This window comes from Cavia porcellus, unplaced genomic scaffold (assembly GCF_034190915.1).
Source record: "Cavia porcellus strain 051 isolate PalLab524CR breed Dunkin Hartley unplaced genomic scaffold, mCavPor4.1 scaffold_12, whole genome shotgun sequence".
NCBI classification, from domain to species: Eukaryota; Metazoa; Chordata; class Mammalia; order Rodentia; family Caviidae; genus Cavia; species Cavia porcellus.
This window is the reverse complement of record NW_026947495.1, coordinates 31,216,667-31,236,548: the sequence shown is the minus strand read 5'-3', so window position 1 is coordinate 31,236,548 and position 19,882 is coordinate 31,216,667. Positions and strand designations below refer to the sequence as shown.

Genomic DNA, 19,882 nt, shown 5'->3' with positions numbered 1-19,882 from the left:
GGAGAGAGAGGACTGGCATGTCAGCTGCTGAAATCTGGCGATCTCTCTCATGCAGACACGTGAAGTGGGAGAATATAAGTAGCCTAAGCTTAGGGCAGTGCTCTAAGGCCATTAGAGATCCACAGGTATTTCATTGGCACACATTTGGCACCAGGGGCAGATTCCCAAGGGTGGGGGGGTAATAGGGTTACAGGTAAATCTCTAGGGGTGGGGAAGACAGAAGCTCCCTAGTTCTGGCTGAGGAGTTTTCTGGCTACAGTGTCTGGTCTGGGTCAACAACCCTTTCATATCCCGTCTTATGATTATTAGGAAAAGGGGTGAAGATTTCTCCCTTTAACTACATCCTGCTGGCAGGGGGCGCTGTACTGGAGCCTAGGGGAGTTGACGGGATGAAGGTTGATGCCCAGGTAGATGCTGATGCCAGGTGTTTTAGCCAAGACAACTTCACTGGTGAATGTACGTATGTCAGACTGGAAAAACAAAGAGACATGATGTTATTAGGAGACATGGCACTGTCATATTTAAGGAGCCAGGTGAGGTAGAGAGGAAGGTGCCTTTGATTTAGACATGGTATTTTATCAGGATGTCATTGAGGTAGGATCATTATCACGGTGAGGTAGAATTCTGAAAAATAAGTGTGAGGTTAGAAGGAGTGAAATTATCAGAGGTGATTATTCCCCCATCTGAAGGCATAAAAGTTAGGAGGGTAGGCATGTAAAACTTGTCTCCAGTCTAGGAGTTGAGCTGGAAAAAATAGGGGTAGTAGGGGAGAGGGTGGCTGTACTAGTATAGGGAAGGTGAGGGCTTAGGCTTTCAGGGATGTCACGTTTAACCAGACAGCTGAGGGTAGAAAGAACCACGACAGTTATCACATAGAACATTATAAAGATGATCTTACGCATGATGTGGGAGTCTCTAGGAAAGACTGTCAAGAGTCCTGCTGTAAAAATGATCATTAATAGAGCGTAAGAGATTAGGGACCAAATTGGATAACAAAACATGACTTAGCCTGTTAACTGCGGCTGGGGCCTTGATGAAACGGAGACGGGTGGGTGACAGAAGATGAGATGACCACTCAGAATGATCAGATTTGGGGCTGGGAGGGCACCTGTTAGCCTGAGTGATGTGAAACCAGGATGGGAGTCCAGCAACTTTGACCGCTGTAGGGGTAGCCAAGTAGACCAGGTAAGGGCCACTCCACCTTGGTTGTAGTCCTGTGGATTTAGAACATTTGAGATAAATTAGATCTCCTGAGGATATGGGAGGATCTGGTTTGGCCTCTCCAGAGGGTTGTGGAAGGCAGAGATCAGCATGTTGTCACAACAGGTGTCGGAAGAAGGAGAGGACTGGGACATAGTCAGCCAGGGGAGGGAGATTTTAGGGAGCAGGAAGATTGTGGAGTAAGCATGGCCTGCCATAAGTAAATTCAAAAGGACTTAAGAAATTAGGAGCCCGGGGAAGTGCCCTGAGCTTGGCTAAGGCTAAAGGCAAAAGTTGAGGCCAAGGTTGGTGTAGTTCTAAAGTGAGTTTTGTAAGGTGTGTCTTTATGAGGCCATTTGCCTTTTCTACTTTTCCTGAGGATTGTGGATGGTATGGGATGTGTAGGTGCCAGGTGATGTGTAAGCTCAAGGATACCTGTTGAGTGATCTGAGAAATAAAAGCAGGACCATTATCTGACTGAATACTCTGAGGTAGACCAAACCTCAGAATAATTTCTTGTAATATGATTTTGGTAACTACATCAGCAGCTTCCCTGGTTGTGGGAAAGGCTTTTATCCATCCTGAAAAGATACAAACAAAGGTGAAAAGATATTTGAGAGTCTTGTGGCGGGGCATGCGTATATAATCTATCTACCAGTCCTGACCAGGGGTGTGTCCCCAAAATTGATGGGTAGGAAAGGAATGGGGTGCCATGCATCCCTGAGGAGAGGGCACAGAGATCACAGGTGTGAGTAATCTTAAGAATGATAGCTTTTAGAGAAGGGTGTGCATCTATTGGGGCTAAGAGTTTGTATAGGGCCTGTGATCCTATATGAAAACAGTTGTATAAGTCTGTGATGTTGTCTGAGGCCTGTTGATGAGGGAGAACAAGTTTAGATCCCTGAAAAATCCATCCCTGAGTGTTTTGTGTGTAACCTGGTTATGAAGTAACTGTAACTGCTCTGGTGAATAATTGGGCTGATGTAGACTGTTTGGAAGAAGATGAGAAGGGCAGGGCCTTTTTGTAGCTAACTTGGTTTGTGAGTCTGCAAAGGCATTGCCTTGAGCAATAGGATCTGTAGAGCTTTGGTGTCCTCTGCAATGGATGACTGCTGCCTGCTTTGGAAGTTGGGCTGCCTCTAGAAGCTTAAGGATAAGGGGAGCATTAATAATGGGGGTTCCCTGAGTGGAAATAAAACCCCGTTCTTGCCAGATAGAGGCATGAGAGTGTAAAATGCTAAATGCATACTTTGAGTCAGTGTATATATTTATAATCGTGTCTTTTGCTAGTGTAAGGGCCCTTGTAAGGGCAATAAGTTCTGCCCTCTGGGAAGAGGTCCCAGGTGGCAGTGGATTTGCCTCTATAACTTTTGACTGGTTAACTATTGTGTATCCTGCCTTCTTTTGGTTGTCTGTGTTTGTTGAACTGCCATCTATGAACCATGTGTCACAGGCCAAGGAGAGAGGTGTGCTACTGATGTGAGGGAAAGAAGTGGGAGTCATCTGTAAAAACTCTATACAGTCATGGTGAGGAGGGCCTTCTGAGGTGGGAAGTAAGGTCGCTATATTAAGAGGACCACTAGTTGCAATAGAGATGCAAGGGTCTTGAGAGAGAGCTAAGTGTACCTGTTGAAGGTGAGAAGGGGTCATTAGGGCGGGGAGCACCTTATGTGAGATAAGGTCACGTAGGTGATGAGGTGAGTGTACTGTAATAGATTGTCCTAATGTGAACTTTTTAGCTTCCTGTGTCAGGAGGGCTGCAGCTGCAAGAGCTCAGAGACAAGGAGCCCATCCTTTTATTGTGTGATCTAACTGTTTTGATAAGTAAGCTACTGCTTGAAAGAAGGTCCCTTTTTGTGTCCTAGTACACCTATGGCATTGTGGCCCTGACAAATAGTGTATAGGATGAAAGGTTGGGTGGGATCAGGAAGGGTAAGAGCTGGAGCTTTTAGGAGAGCCTCTTTTAATTTATGAAAGGAGGCATGTATGGGCTTAGTATGGTCCAGGGGTTCTGATAAGGGACCCTTAGCAGCCTTGTAGAGGGGTTGAGCTAGGGTTGCAAAGTTAGGAATCCAGAGACAAAGAAATTAGCTAAACCTAGGAAAGATGTAACCTGCTGTTTAGTTGTGGGCACCTGGAGATCTCAAAGAACTGCCTTACGATCTGTGGTGATGGAGCGAGTGGTAGGGATGAGAGCAAGACCTAGGTATTTGACTTTTGGGGAGGCTATCTGGGCTTTGGCAGGAGACACCCTGTATCGACGGCTAGCAAGGAAATTAAGAAGACTGGCTGAGTGGCGTATGGCTAACATATGGGATGGAGAACATAATAGGAGGTTGTCTATGTATTGAAGAAGAACACTAGGTTTGAGATCGAGTTCTGTGAGGTCAGTAGCAAGAGCCTGACTAAAGAAGTGGGGACTATCCCTGAACCCCTGGGGGAGTGCTGTCCAAGTAAGTTGTTGAGACCTGAGAGTGTCTGGGTCAGTCCATGTAAACGCAAAGAGGTTCTGGCAATCAGGGTGTAGGAGGATAGTGAAGAAGGCATCTTTAAGATATATAACTGTAAAGTGAGTGGTGGAGGGTGGGATATGAGAGAGCATGGTATAAGGATTTGGTACCACTGGGTAAGTTGGGGTAACAGCACTGTTAATTACCCTAAGGTCCTGTACCAGGTGATAGAACCCATCAGTCTTCAGTACCAGGAGAATGAGAGTATTGTGGGGTGAGTGGGTAGGTTTAAGAAAACCATTGTCTAAAAGCCGCTTAATGATGGGTTTAAGTCCCCTTAAATGTTGGGGGGCTATGGGGTATGGGGGAGGGCAGGGAAAAATTGAGGGATCCTTGAGACAGTTTAAATCAGGCATGGCATGCATACCCAGAGTGGGATTGGATGTGTCCCAAACCATGGCGTCAACCAGAGAAGGTGGAAGAGGAGGGATGGCTTTGCAATGCATTGTGATTAGGATTAGGGCTGTGGAGAGAGAGAAAGTAAAGGAAAAATTGAGCTTTTGAAGAGGTCTCTACCTAAAAGGGGTGTGGGACATGTTGGGATTACTAGGAAGCTATGGGTAAAGAAAAGGGATAGGCCCAGTCTGCAAAGGTTGATTTGGCTGGCCGTCAATGCCCACAACAGATATCAGAGACTTAGCACAAGGTCCTGGAAATTCAGGAAGTACAATATAGGTCGCCCCCATATCCACAAGCAGAGATATTATTTTGCCTGAGACTTCCAGTGAGACTTGGCGCTCCGTCAAGTTGACTGGGGTGGGGGTTGTGAGCCCTGAGCCCCATCGATCTTCCGCAGCAAGTCCAAGCAGATCGGTCAGTGACAAATCTGGCACTAACGAAGTCTCCTGTGAGGGCGAGGGATTAGAGGATGGCCTAGTCGCTCACTGGCGCTTAGGCCAATTGCTCTTCCAATGCTCTTCATCTTTGCAGTATGGGCAGGGCCGAATATCAGGAGAAAACTGTGAAATAAAATAGGAGTTAACAATCATCCCTTCATGAGAGTCTGGGTTTACATTGATATATTTAATTAAGGTTTCCCGAAGCCGATTTAGAAACACAGCCGGGTTTTCATTAGCCTCCTGGACCTGTTCTAAAAGCTTGTTATAATTAGTTTGTTTGTTAGCGATCTTATTAAGGACCACAATCAGACATTCAATCAACTTATGTAATTTTGTTGAACCTTGACCATTTTGATAGTTCCAGTTAGGGTCTTGGTCTGGCATAGCTACAGGCCCAGGGTCATTGTCAGTAGTATTTGCCCTGTGCCTGCAGTCAGCTTCCTCTGGAGCTGCTTGCCACAGCTGGTTTCACTCTTGCAAGCTAAGGGTGGTATTTAAAATCACATAAACATCTTTAAAATGTAAATCATAACAATTGGTGATAAATTCAAATTGCCTGATATAATTCTGTGGGTCAACAGAAAAGCTGCCTAATTTATGGGTAATCTGAGACAGATCAGAAACAGAAAATGGCACATGGATATTAACAAGGCCTTCGGGGCCAGCTTGCTCCCAAAGTGGCAGCAGAGCCTGAGGAGAAGAATGTGAAGGAGAGTGCCATTGGGCAGCTATCTGCCCGGTAGACACGTGTAATTATCTGAAGAGTGGCTGTAGAGCGGCTGCCACTCACCCTGTGAGGAGGAAATACAGGCAGATGGCATTGTACTGTGTGCCTTGAAACGAGAGGACTGGTGTGGGCCTTTACCATGGTCATATGGACCACGACAAGGCAGCTATTGCTGTTCCCAAGAGGAGCCACAAGAGGGTGCCCATTGACCGTGAGACCAGAACGAACATGGTGGCACCCTGTTGCCATGGTAACCAAACGAACATGGTGGCGCACTAACTGACCCCTCCGAGCATGGTGGTGGCCCGTCACCATAGCAACTATCTGAACATGGTGGTGTTCCATCACCATGTGACCCGTCTGAACTTATGGAACATGGTGGCACTGCATTATCGCTACAGCTGTTTGAACACAGGAGGCATGGCAGCTATTTATAGTGCAAGCTGGAACAATCACGTGGCCTGCTGGAAGGACATAGTGACCGAGACCTAGTATGGTGGGCGGGTGGTGAGAATGCTGTAGGGGATAGAGAATTCTCAGGAGAACAAGAAATCGGAGACTTTGAGGAAGCACTAAGAGTGCTGGGAGAGTTATGGGTCCCGGAAGGCGGACAGGGAGACGATTGCACAGCGGGAGGTAACTGTGAAGCATTGGGACCAGGACTGCTGAGAGAATCAGGCATAGGGGGAGGGGAGAGCGGTCCGGCGGGAGGTAACGGCAGGGAACGAATTTGGGGGTAGGCATGCAGCGACCTGGAAAACACCAGAGGAACATCCCCAAGCAAATCCTGAGGGCAGGAAGGAAAAGTTTGAGGTGCAGTAGAGTTAGCTAGAAGTATCTCAGCGGGAACACAAGACTTAATGAGAGACTGGCATGTTCTCAGAACCAAAAACGCCTCAATGTACGGGAGCTCTATGACTTTGTCACTGGCTCGACAGAAATCATGAAGTGTTTTTAGAATGGAAACATCAGACGTCCCTTCCCAAGGCCAGCGCTTGCCAAGGAGTGGGGATGTAGGCCGAACTTCCTGGCAGTAAAAAGTTAATAATTTAGTTTTTATGGTACTTTTAATTTTCAAGGTATGTAAATTGGAAATTAAGCATTGTAATGGCATTTTTTTGGATTTAGCAAGTAAATTTCCCGTTGTTGATTAAGGCAAGCAAAAAACTGGTGGCCCAGAGAAAAAGCTGTCACTGATCCTATGGCACCACATGGCAGGGCTAAGGTTCCAAAACTCTCATATTCCAGTCGTCACTGAGAAATGTACGAGTGGAGTTTGTGTAAGGTCAGTAGCAGCTTTGCCAGTGAAAGCGCGAGACTTGTAAGGAAAGCAAGGTATTTTTCAGTGTGAGCGGTCCAAAAAGTTCTGCTTTGGGCTATCAGAACCCAAAGAACGTGAGAAATTTTAGTGTGGACACAGGCTAGCCCAGAAAAAACCTGCTCAGGGCTGTCCTAGGGATGTGAAAATGCTAGAGACCCACGCAAACAGGGGAGACTAGTCCACTGGGGCCCGGCCCAGTGCCACGAGTTCCCTGGAGCATGCTCACCTTAAATCAATCTGGGTGGTGGTGCATGGAGGCTGCTGGCAAGAGGGGAAACGTGTCTCGGCAGAAGGAAAAGCAGAGAATCAAGCCACGATGTTACCGGTTTGTGAATCGGCCAGGGACCCAACTGGGCATATGTGTCCCAAGAGTCAATCGCCTGCCGATCAAGTCACATGGCACCAAATGATAGGATTATTTCCAGAAGGTGAAAAATATTTCCAAAAGATGAGGAGCATAAAACAAAAGAGGCCTTTATTCTGGGAACATGGAGAGAGAGGACTGGCATGTCAGCCGCTGAAATCTGGCGATCTCTCTCATGCGGACACGTGGCATGGGGGAATATAAGTAGCCCAAGCTTAGGGCAGTGCCCTAAGGCCATTAGAAATGCACAGGTATTTCATTGGCACACGTTTGGCTCCAGGGGCAGGTTCCAAAGGGTGGGGGTTATAGGGTTACAGGTAAATCTCTAGGGGCAGGGGAGGCAGGAGCTCCCTAATTCTGGCTGAGGCTTTTTCTGGCTACAGTGTCCGGTCTGGGTCAACAATCCTTGCAACTATTGTGTCTCTGTGGCAAAACAGTGACTAAGGCAGTCATAAACATCTTTGATAAATATTTCTCCTACCTAACTGCAAAACTAAGTCAATTAAGTCAGGGTCTAAGTAGAAGAAGACTAAAGCAATTTTAGCCACCTAGAAACCAGAAACAACTTCATTTCCATATTCTTGCAAACCTGCCTTACACTGTGTCTGAGAGACAATGCAACTGCGGCAGATTCTTCAGAGAGTAACACAAATCTGGATTTGTAGTCTTGCTTTGATGTTTATTAACTCTGTGACTTTAATGATTTTCTTACATTTCTTAGGGCTCCATTTTGTCATATGTAAAGCAGTGATATTGGCTCTAGATTTGGGGTTATATAAAGGTATAAGGTGCATATGAAATGAATATTGCCACAATTTCAGAACTATTTATTCTGGGGAGTTTTATTTATGTGTTTCAAGAAACAAGTACAAACAAGTTAATTATACCACTGTTGTCATACTATTAAAATTTTAGAAAAAATCCTAAATCCTCATGAAACGATAGTGAATAAATAAATGCAGCATGTTCATCTCAAAAGCACTGAGCAAAGTGAGCAGCAAAATCATACAGTATGATACCATTTGGATAATTTAAAAATGAAACACAAATCATTAGTAGGTATTACATATGGATGTATCTATTTATAACCTTAAATTAAAAAAGTCACCTACGTTATTTTTCCCTTGAGAAGAGGCAGTAGGAACATTTGAAAGAAAACTTTCATTTTATCAAAGGGACTTTGATTATACTCGTGTAATGTGCTACACGTTTAATCAAAACATTCTAAGTGGCATAGTGGTGGATCCCTATAATTCTAGCACATTGGGAGGCTACTAGAGGAAGATCATAGCTTTGAACCCAAACTTAACAACATAGTGAGACCCTGAATTTAAATAAAAATAATATAATAACAATAATAATAAATTAACAAACAAAGAAGATGCAGTTTAAGATGAAAGCCTTACATTCAGTTCCAACTACCACAAAATGCAAATTAGATTTAATAAAATTATATTAATGTTTCAATTTTCTATTGTGAATGAATGTTATTATCTTCTACTTTCCATGTTGAATATAGGCTCCTCAATATACTACCCAAACTGTCGTTTTGACAAAGTTGAGCTCTTTGTTTATAGTGGCAAGCCAAAATAGTAACTTACTGAATCTTAGTATTTCAGAAACCTAATGACAAAATCAGAAGAGTAATTGAAATTTTAATGTCTGATGTAAAATAGTGCCTTCAGTTGAATAGCTTGTTATAGCTGAGTAAGGAATAATACACAATAATTTTGCATTGCTGAATATACAGAAATTATGAGAAGATGTCATTCAAATACTCAAGGTATAAACAATAATCTGATTATTTGAATTTTTTGTTTATTTGCTTAGATTTTTTTTTTGTTTTTGTTTTTTGTTTCTTTGCTGAAAGAGTGATACAACTTTTAGGAACTTCCTGAAATGAGTAGCGATATCTACTATCTTTATTTTCTTAGGTAAATTTTTCTTGAAATAGTAAAGTTAAGTCATTGAAGCTAATGGAGTTGGAAAACTATGTTAATGTGCACAGTAAACTGTGATTTTGGGTTTTATTCATGTGTTTTATAGATTCTTTTGATTTTACTCATTTTTAAGTATATGAAAATATCTTTTATAAAAATAGTCTGTATATGTGTGTGGTGTGTGTGTGTGTGTGTGTGTGTGTGATATATATATATATATATTTCTCTCTCTCTCTATATATATATATATATATATATATATAGAGAGAGAGAGAGAGAGTTATTGCAAGGATTTGCTAATATGAATTTCTGGAGATTGTCTAGGCACTTCTGAGCTCCTGGACAGACTGTAATCTCAGGCAGGGCCCAAGCCTGTAGGCACAGACTGCACTTACTTAAGGGTACCTGGGTTTGGGTTTTTAAGACCTTTTATCTCATTGAATCAGTCTTGTCTAAATTTTGAGGATAATTTCATTATTGAAATTTAACTGATTGCAGATTGTAGTCATATCTAGAAAACACCTCCAGACATCAGCTAAATTAGGGTTTAATTGAATAACTATGGATCACAACCTGGCCTTATTGACACATAACACTGATCATTAGATTTGAAGACAAACTTTTCTTTATTTACTCAGTGATATAGATGTGTATGTGTATTTCCAAATGAAGCAGTTTTGTGTATATTGGTCTAAAATATATTTTCATAAATGATCACCTAAAATCAGAAAAAAATTCTATTGAAGACAGATTGTAAGTGAACAAAATGCACAAATCATACTTTCTGTATGGAGGGTGGTAAATGACTTTATTATACTGAACTTATCCTATGATGTCATTGATATTGGTTGTTGTATAAATTATGGCAATGCTCTTTTTAGACATAGGAGAGAGAAACAAACATTACAGGAATTAACAACTCTGTATTCAGTGCTTCTTAAATCTGAACTCATGTGTAAAGTGTCTCCTAGATTAGGGTGTTGTGCTGACCACTGGAGATGATACAAAGGAGACTACATAACATTGAATTTATTTTATACCTCAGTGTGAAAAAATACAAAACTTTGTTCATATATAGGAATCTTGAAGAAAAGGAAACGAAAAGAAAAAGTTAGTTTCAGTAATGTGAAAAGATAACAATAAAAGAATAATTGATTATGATGATAGTGATGGTGATATGAGCCTGGAAAACGTAATAAGAGGAAGAAAAAGTTGTGGATCATTTTTTCATGGAGTTTATAAGTTAAAACAATAGCGCCATGATCAAAACTTTGCATGTCAGTCACATTTTCCTTATTTGATTCTGATTTAGTTATTGGGCATCTTCCACTAACTGTATTTTCACAAATTACTCTTCACTGTAGTTCACTTGCTGTATCTAATAAGTGTTATTCCCTTCTTTCAACAAGCCTTACCTGATCTTCCTGACTATGCCAAAGTTTCTTAAAACAGACATTTGGCACCAAGTGTTTCTGCTTTCAGCTCATGATTGTTTTAACTTTCAACTTCTTTGCTGAATTCCTGAGAAATAACTACATCAACTATACATAAAACTCAGGAATAATATTTGCTTGATTTATCATGGTGCCACCCTCTCACAACTACAAATATGACACATACGTAGATCTTAGGTAAATTTTTACTCAGTGAAATGAATGCCGTCTCTTATCATCTATAAAGAGACTCTCAGAGGATTGAATACACTCAAGATTTGTTCAATACCCAGTACCAAAAAAAGAAAAACAAAAAAAAAGATTTGTTCACACATTTTAGTTAAGATTCTCTTGTGAATCTGTGATATTAATAAAACTTGTTAGTGGAAAGGGATACTTGATGATCTGGGTATGGATTCCTGTTGCATTTTATACTGTGTAGCTGATGAGTAGACAACAAATGATCATGCTGTCAGATCTAGGTTTATAGTGTCATTTTTGAAAGTATGCAGTACAAAATGACATTAACGCCTGTGATAGACAAATGGAAGGCTGGCTAGGGAAGCACCGGTGGAACTATTTGGTTTCCAGAAAGTTGCTACTTGTTTCTGTTGTTGTGTCTTCTTGCCCTACCTCAGGCTAACCTCGTAGACATGTGACTCTTAGTACCTCAGTAACAGGTTTTTATAAAAATAAAAAAATGGAAGAGGCAGAAATAGAATTGGTCAAGTTATATATTACTGTTAAGTCCTCTTAGCATAGGAAATAAAGGTAAAATGTAATGTTCTGACAGAAATCTGACATTTATGCCAGTCTTGTTTGTTGTAAATTTTTATATTTTTCCTTAATAGTCTTTCCATGACTAACCTAGATGAATTAGTGCTGTGACATTTCTTTTTAACCTGAGGATATTGGGAATTTGAACCCAGGGACTTCACACTGACCTGTATCCTAACCCTAATTTTTAAATTTGTTTTGTTTAGTTTTCATTTTTGTTGTTGTTGTTCTGAGTCAGTACTGGACTAAATCACCTTATTGTCTAGGCTGGGCTTCAATTTGTGTTTCTCTTACCTCAACCACGCAGAGTGCTAGCACTACAGGCATTCACCACTGTGTCTGGTTTACATTGTAGGTTATTTAAATTATTATAACATTTTCATTTTGCCTGGACACATAGTCTTAATATATCTTTAGTAATTTACATTATTTACTAACAGACAAAATGAAGAATTACTTCAGATTATTGTGTTTTCTATGTTTAAAGAGTATTTTTCTTTCTTCGCAATTTAATACCATGACACAAATCATTAAACAAAATATTTTTTGATCTTTACATACACATTATAAATGCCATCTAAAGTGCATTCTTGGTTAAATATCCCCAAGTTATCACTTCTAGAAAATTCCATGCCATACTTTGGTCTTCACATGCTCTATCTCTGATGTAGTAGAACCACAATTGCATTGTCAAGAAATTCAATATAATTCTAATGAAATCTATGTGTGTGCAGTTTATTGTAGTTTATTAGCACATGTGTGTAGTACATAATGTTTGAATTCCTCATATGGAGTTAGTTTATTACATAACAGTGCACAACTCAATGCTTTTTAACACTTTAGCTCTTCCCTCTTTTGTCCCTTTCTTTCTCTTGATCTTCTCTCCCTTTGAGAAAGATTCTATTATCTATATTTTATTTCATTCTTTATTTTTACTCTGGGTTTTCTCCTATAAGAGAAATTATGTTATATTTTAACTTGTGTGTCTGATTTATTTCTCTTGACACTATGACATCAAGGCATATCAATTTTCCTACAAATGACTCCAGTTTACCCTTTTTTATAACAGAGTGGCACTCTACTGCGATTTCTTGTCTTCCCTTTATAGATTCAGAAATTGAGGTTTGTAGAGAAAAATCACTAGTGATGAATGATATAGTTGGGATTCAAAAATAAATTCATATGCTTCCGGAGCAATATTAAATCTTTATAATTAGGTTTTGACCAGAGATACTGATTTCATATAGTAAATATCTGACCTCAAGCAAAGAGCAGGGATTAAACCTTGTATGCTTTCAAGCACAGAAAGTAGGAAAGATAAAAGTCAAGATTACAGCTACTCTTGCAAAATGCAGCCCCAATTAGGAAGCAGCAGCTGGCTTTTCCAAGGAGCCAGGAATATGAAGAGCCAATTTTACCTCTGTGCCAGTTGTGCCTCACAATTAATTATTTTTGAATGTTTAAATACTAGTTATAAATGCCAGTGTCAATGATACACTAGGCTTTCTCATTTGTGGAATTAAAATTTTTACTATAATTCCCTGATTCCATTTGCCTATTTGCTTTTTAACTCATATGGTAATAAACTTGAAATAGAAATTCTGTAGATGAATAAAATAGATAGTTTTGGGCTAGGAACATAAGTCAATGGCCTGTGCAAGGTCCTGAGTTTGATTCTCCATACCAAAAAAAATAGGTAATTTTATAATAATGCCCAGCTTGGAATTTTATGAGTGTGTATCATGAAAAAGTCAATAATTGTAGCCATCAGCATTTTGGGCTGAATAACCCTATTTTTGTTAAATACAAATCCACATCCCATTTACTCTGTTATTGAACTAAATATCCTCAATTACAGTTTATTGCTCAGAGGTGGATACATTAGAGGCATAGGGAAGTATACATAACAAAATATTTTAATTTACTGTTTAAAGCAATTTCCATGTTATACCATCTCCATACTGTAAATTTTATCTCTTAAAACTCAGATACAGGAGCTTAGCTTATGAATCAGCATTACCCTTCATGGTTACTTTTTAAGAATATAGTGTACTGTCTATTTTATTTATTTAATGTTTGCCCTCTGTTTTTTAATATGATTCCAGTCAAAAGACATGTATTTCTATTGCCTCAATGGAACCTTGAAATTTATCAAACATTTTCTGTTAATCAGTCCAGCTTATGTACAGTATTATATTTAGAACTATATTAATGGGTAAGATTCATAATAATTGTTACCACATTGGACTAACTTAAGGTATATTACTTTTGTAACAAAATTTTTAGAAAGGTATAGCATATTTTTCTTAATGCAATATAATCATATTATTTATTTATAGTTAGTACATTGCACTATTATATAAAAATTATGAAGAACAAGTACTATATATATATATATATATATATATATATATATATATATATGGCTGGGACTCTATGCCTGCCTGGCAAGCACAAGATCATGAGTTCAATCCCTGGTACCAAAAGGAAAAAAAAAGAAAAGAAAAGAAAAGAAAGTTATATACATATAATGAAACTGCTAATACTGCAAAATTAACAAATAGAAAACAATATAATTATGAATATACACAAGTAATTTAAATCTATTCTTTAATATGATGGTTATTCATGTAGTTATTCTTTTGAATATTAAGCACAAGAAGTAGTTATTATTTAGGAAAGACTAAGAAGATATACTGTTTAAGGCAACTGGATTCTTTCTTTCTTTCTCTTCCTTTCTTTAATTCTTTCTTACTTTATTGGAACTATAAATCAAACTCAGGGCTTCATGCTTGCCACACAGGTGCTGTGCCTCTGTGCTATATCCTTGTATACTACAACTGAGTGATTTAAATCCCCCCACCCATTACAACTGAATAGGTAAAAGCCCTCCCAGCTAAGATGATTGTCTAGTGAAAGGAACATTCACAGTGACTGCTGCAAGTTATTTGAAGGAGGTCTTAATACATTTTAAAAAGACAAAAACACCTTTAATATTGTTTATGGTTGCACTATAAAAATATCAAAAGAGACTATGAAAGTACAGAAAACCACAACAGGGAAAAGTATTGTTGCCCAATTTATGATAATATGCAAGTTTAACAGGGTCTTGCAGAAAATATATACTTTTGTCTTTAAAGAAATGACAAAAGGAGATTGTAAAGCAAAAAAATAATCAGCAAGAAGAGGCATATATACACATAAAAATAGAATTTTATTTTATTTTATTTTTTATGTTTTAAAGAGAACAAAAGCATAAACAAACGGTGAAACTCATTTTCAAAACAGGTTATTGGGACAGTCACATTGTGTACTGTTGTCTTCATATGAGTTATTCAGTGTACAGGCTATAGGCACATTATCTCATCTAAACAATCTTAACATAAAATATTTTCTTCAAGAAACAAATGGAAGATAGCTGTAGAATTATCTTGACTATCTTGTGTGGTCCATTCTTCCCTTCTCCTCTTATGTAAAGGGTAACTAGCATATGGAAATGTTTCACATTATGTTGTTAGAAAGTACAATTTTAAGATACTTAAATGGCATAAGATAGTGCTGTACAATTTTTGTTCTATTTTACTTATCAAGCTATACAATATCGTTTTGATAATCTATAAAACTGTACATAATGTTTTCAAATGCCTTTGGAATAAAACACTTCACAAGAAATAAACTGTCACTACCTTTCCTCTTCTCTCACTGTTTTTCTCTTTTTACCTGTTAGTTTTACAAGAGAAATAATATTACTGCTAATCACCAGACACTACTAATGTAGGATAAAATGCCTGTAGGTACAATCGTTTATGTGAAGGCAGATGAAAGAGTTTCTGAAATCTAACTTGATGAGATAATTTAGTTAGGAAACTCAGCATGCTGTTAATGATTTTTTAAGGCAGGATAAATTGAAAAAAATGATTTCCTGGAAAAACTCAGGTCAGTTAAAATAAGGGCAATCTACTCAATTTATGATTGACTTAAGTGCTTTCTAAAAGTGAAACATTTATTGAAATAATTTTAGAGTTCAATGAACTTATTAAAATAATAGAGAGATTCTCAATTATCTTCTTTATTCAATTTTCTCCAACTAGAACATTATGAAAAATTATAGTGTAGTATCATAGCTAGTTATTGACTATAATACCATCCACTAGTGTTACTCAGATTTCACGTTTTACTTCACTCATGTGTGTGTTGGCATATATAGATCTGCACAGTTTAATAACATTAAGTGCCCAATGTATATAGGTTTTTAAATCCATTTCCATCAAGATCCTGAGTAATTTGGACACCACAATGCACTTTCATGTTGTTTTTTGCCTCATGCCCTTCTTCTCCGGGTTTGTTCACTAAATCAGAAATGTTATCACGTTTAAGTGTTTTATAACTAGAACTATACAGATTGTAACCCTTTAACAGTAGCTTTTTTTCTCTCCATGTATTTCCCTAGAGAATAATTGCAATTGTTTCTGTGGACCAAGTTTGCGTCTTTATTATTGCTCTGTAGTATGCTGTCATGCAATTATATCAGAGTTTATTAACTAAGCTCCTTTAACCATTAAAGGACATCCAGGATGATTCTAGTTTTGGACTATTACAAATAAAATTACTGTAATCATTTGTATAAAAGTTTTTGTGTGAATGTGTCTTTCATTCACTTGGAAAACATTCTGAGGAATTCGACTTCCACATCCTATGAAAATAATAGTCTTTATAAGAAACTCACTGATAATTTTTTAGAATGGTTATATTATTTTATACTCCAAGAACTAATATGATAGTGATCTATATTTCTGTATGTCATAATTTATTATTCTCACTATTTCTTATTTTACTCTTTCTGGCAATTATGTAAGTAGTAAACCATTTTAATTCTGATTTGAATTCCCTTGAAGGTTGAATATCTTTTTGTATCCTTATTTACAATCCATATATTTTCTTCATCTCACATATTAGCCCATTATCTAATTGAATGTTTTAAACTGTTGAATTTTGATAATTCTTTTATTGATAACTTGCCTTCTGTTTGATTCATAAGTTACAGATATTTTTACCCACAAGGAAGCATAGCTTTTATCACCTTTCACAAAGCAAACATTTCTAAATCTGATGTGCTTGTTTTATAACTAAGAAATACTACATAAAATTATGAAAAATAATATATTTCTAATAATATTTTCAAAATTATTAATTTTATCGATCCCCAAAACATGATTACAAGTTTTAAAATAGTATTTTAACTCAAAAGAGAATATTAGAAATAAAAATCTTCTACTAACAATAAATGACTTTCATTTATTGAATGTTTGCTCTGTGCCAGACACTGTAACATGAAGCAGGGATTCTTTTTCTTATCACAGTACGGTGTTGAAGTGAATGCATCCAGGGTAAGCCTGCCAGAGACAGGTACATAAGGTAATTAAAAAGTGGCCCATTAGATTTGTGCTCACACAATTTAGGGATGAAACAGAGGATCTGTGGATTGTCTCAGCATATTTATCATTTATCTTATGCAAATTTAAGTTTATTTCGAGCTATAATGTGTACCAACTCCCTGTAATGATTATGTACTGCAAGCACATACTGATAAAAATAAAATACACAAAGAAATAGTAAATGGGCAGTTAGCCTCACACTACCTTCTCATACAATAACAATCCACATCAGAGCTCAAAGTTTACTATTTCTAAAGCAGTCACGCCAGAATTAATCATGCCATCCTGGTGAACTTTGAAACAATCTTCATTTCAGTGAATTCAAAACATAACCGTTATTTAGATACAATACAAGACGGAGAATTTTGAAAACAATTTTTTGGGTAAACGTATTTTCGATAGCAAGTTTCTATACCTTTCAGAATCTCTGAGTTATTAAGTTATTAAAGTTATTAAGTTTTTAAACTCTATGAACCAGCAAAGTATCCACAGTGCAGACATGGATATTTTTCTTTCCATCACTTATAGGACAATCTTACAGGTCTGCTGACATTTAACCTGTTTTCTCATAGATATTGATTGTGAATTCTAACATCATTGAGTTTTAATTTCACTAAACAACCAGTTGTTTATTTTTTAGTGATTTATTTTTAAACACAACAGATTTAATCAGAAATTAATAAATGTATATCTATTAATACTTCTATAATAGAAGTACTTAAATGTATGCTAATAATGAGGTAAACAGATACTACAATGCAAAACATATTAAAAGACTTGCTAAATAAGGCCAAACATACTTACATTGATGTATGTAAAACATATTTACTAATATCTTTACATTTATACTAGTATTTATAGAATGTTGCAGTTCTGTTTTATGAAACCTGAGAAAAATACCCCCAAAAATATTCAATTTATATTCAATATGCATGAAGAATATTCAATATATATATGTGTGTGTGTGTGCATATGTATATTGAATATGTATTAAATGTTATATTTGATATTATACATACATATAGAAAAACAAAAATATGTATAAGGTATAGATAACAATTATCATATGCCTGTATAGATTAATTTGGGAAGTTTGAATGCTTTTTTTCTTATGACATTCTGTATGCAATTTTAAAATTTATGTACAAATCTAAGCCATTTTAAATAGTAGATCTATTGAATCACTACTGTTTCTCCCTATCTGTCATAGTATTTGGTGTAAGTAAAATATGAAAAAATTCCATTGTGAGGACATTTCAACTTCACTTGGAGGTCTAGAGGTGTGGCTTGTTTGTAGAGGGTTTGTTAATAAGAGCAAGGCCCCATATGTGAGATCTGCATTTCACCACAACAAAATAGAATAAAACAAAAACAAAAAATAAAGAAAGAACTTAACTAGAGAAGATGTCTTTAAGAAATTATAATTTTCGTTATGCATGTAAGCAATCCATTTACTCAGTGTCTCTACCTGATTCTCTGTGTTGCAAGCTTCTTATGGTTAGGGAACATAGTAAGTATGGCCCAGAACCTTTCCTGTGTGCCCTCGCATTCCAAAGGCAAAGATTTCAAGAGTCTAATGATCTGTGACTCAAACTCTGTAACATTCCTGCTCTGTATATTTCTACATTATACAACGTACATTGGAGTAGAGAAACTGCAGGTTATTTGGTGAATGAGAAAGTTCTGACATTGTAGGCTAATTTGGGGTCAGGAACATTCAGTCTGAAGGCATATCCTCTTTCCAAAAAAAAGAATTGAGGAAAGTTAAACAAATGCATTCCCTAAGGAAGAATAGACAAGAATACTGATTTAAATAATCCAAATGAAACAAAATAATAGATTAGTCTATCAAAGTCGGGGCTAAGGCTAATAGTGCGAATATAATGCCTTTACAGTTACTGGAGATGGGTCACACAAATCTGATTCCAGTTTCCTTGCAGCCAAAGCAAAGGGAGAGATGTGATCAGTTAAAATTTTATGTTTCCACATACAGCTTTTTCTGGCACAGTGCCCTGAAAAAAATCTCTCCCTTGGGTCCTCGGATAAAGAGGTCACACTGTATGATGTACTGCTTTCAAACACTATATTCTAGGAGTGTAACAGAAGGTTTCCTATGGCTCTATCTTGCATCATCGTTCATTCAAACTGAGGGCACAACGCCAAAGCTCAGTTTAGCAAAAGAACCAGGGAGAGACAAAGATACAACAATTTAAAGATGCAGCTCTCAGGTAGTTTGGCTTGATTGAGAGATACAATTTAGAGTATCCATGGACGTGAATAAGCTGAATTTTAAAATGTGTTGGTTCGTGGAATTCTAGATAAAAAACGTGGCAACACAAATGTTGATGTGATAATTTGTGTCATTAATCTATAGTAAAGTGCTCTTTATTGCTATCCTTTAGACAGACAGTTAAGCAGAAGGCAATGTAACTTGCTTGTTCTGAAAATCAAGTTGCCTAAATTAAGATTTGCAGCACCAAGCTGGTTTCAGTTCTTGCAGAATAACCAAACATTCTCTTATAAATAATCAAACACTGACTTTCAACTTGAAGATACCACATCATAAAATAGGAATGTGGTCATTTTTATTTGACTATTTTTCCTTAGTAATTAAAGCCAACCACACATATATTTCATCAAAAAATATGAAATCTACTTCGCTGAAATGTCTAATTTTGGAAAATTGTGATTTTTGGTCTGAACTCTCCAGACAACTAAAAGCAGAGCATACCATAAGTCAGGAAAAAGCTGATAAGTTGTATATACCTTTTGAATTATTTCTACTTGATTAAAGCTCATCTAATAATCAGTGATACCCTTTGGCTCAAAACTCACTGTAGTTGAGAATTATTTAGATAGGTGAGAAATTCTGTGTACCTGACTCCATTATTTTCTCCAATATTCTTTTCCTCACATTTTTTTTTTCCTTCCTCATCATTTTTTTTTAAGTAGAGGAACTATTTGTGGTTTTTTTTTTACTTTATTCTTTGAATGCGATGTTAGGGAATAGTCCGCTGCTTTGTATGTCGGTATATCTGTCCACATATGCCTTTCTATAAGTAGTTATGGGTTTTAGAGGCATTCATATTACCTCATAAATACTGTTATAAAATAAGTTCTGATTTTTCAGAGGATTCCATTAGTTAGATATATGTGCACTTGAGAACGAAGATTTCTTAACTATTCTTTTTTCTTTTTTGCAAAATTCAGCTGTCATTTCTTTCAATGTCATAGTTTTGATAATTAGCATAGATATATATTAAAAAACATAATTTTCTTAGCCAGTAATGACAGTGTATCTCTGTTTTCTTGTTAATCAGATCTCATGTTTTAAGA

General features: G+C 37.1%; 1 protein-coding gene across 7 annotated transcripts in view; it reads left to right on the top strand.

The window, feature by feature from the left end:
* Window positions 1–19,882, top strand: part of Lrp1b (LDL receptor related protein 1B) — a 1,703,137-nt gene that overhangs the window by 1,168,652 nt on the left and 514,603 nt on the right. The window lies entirely within an intron of this gene.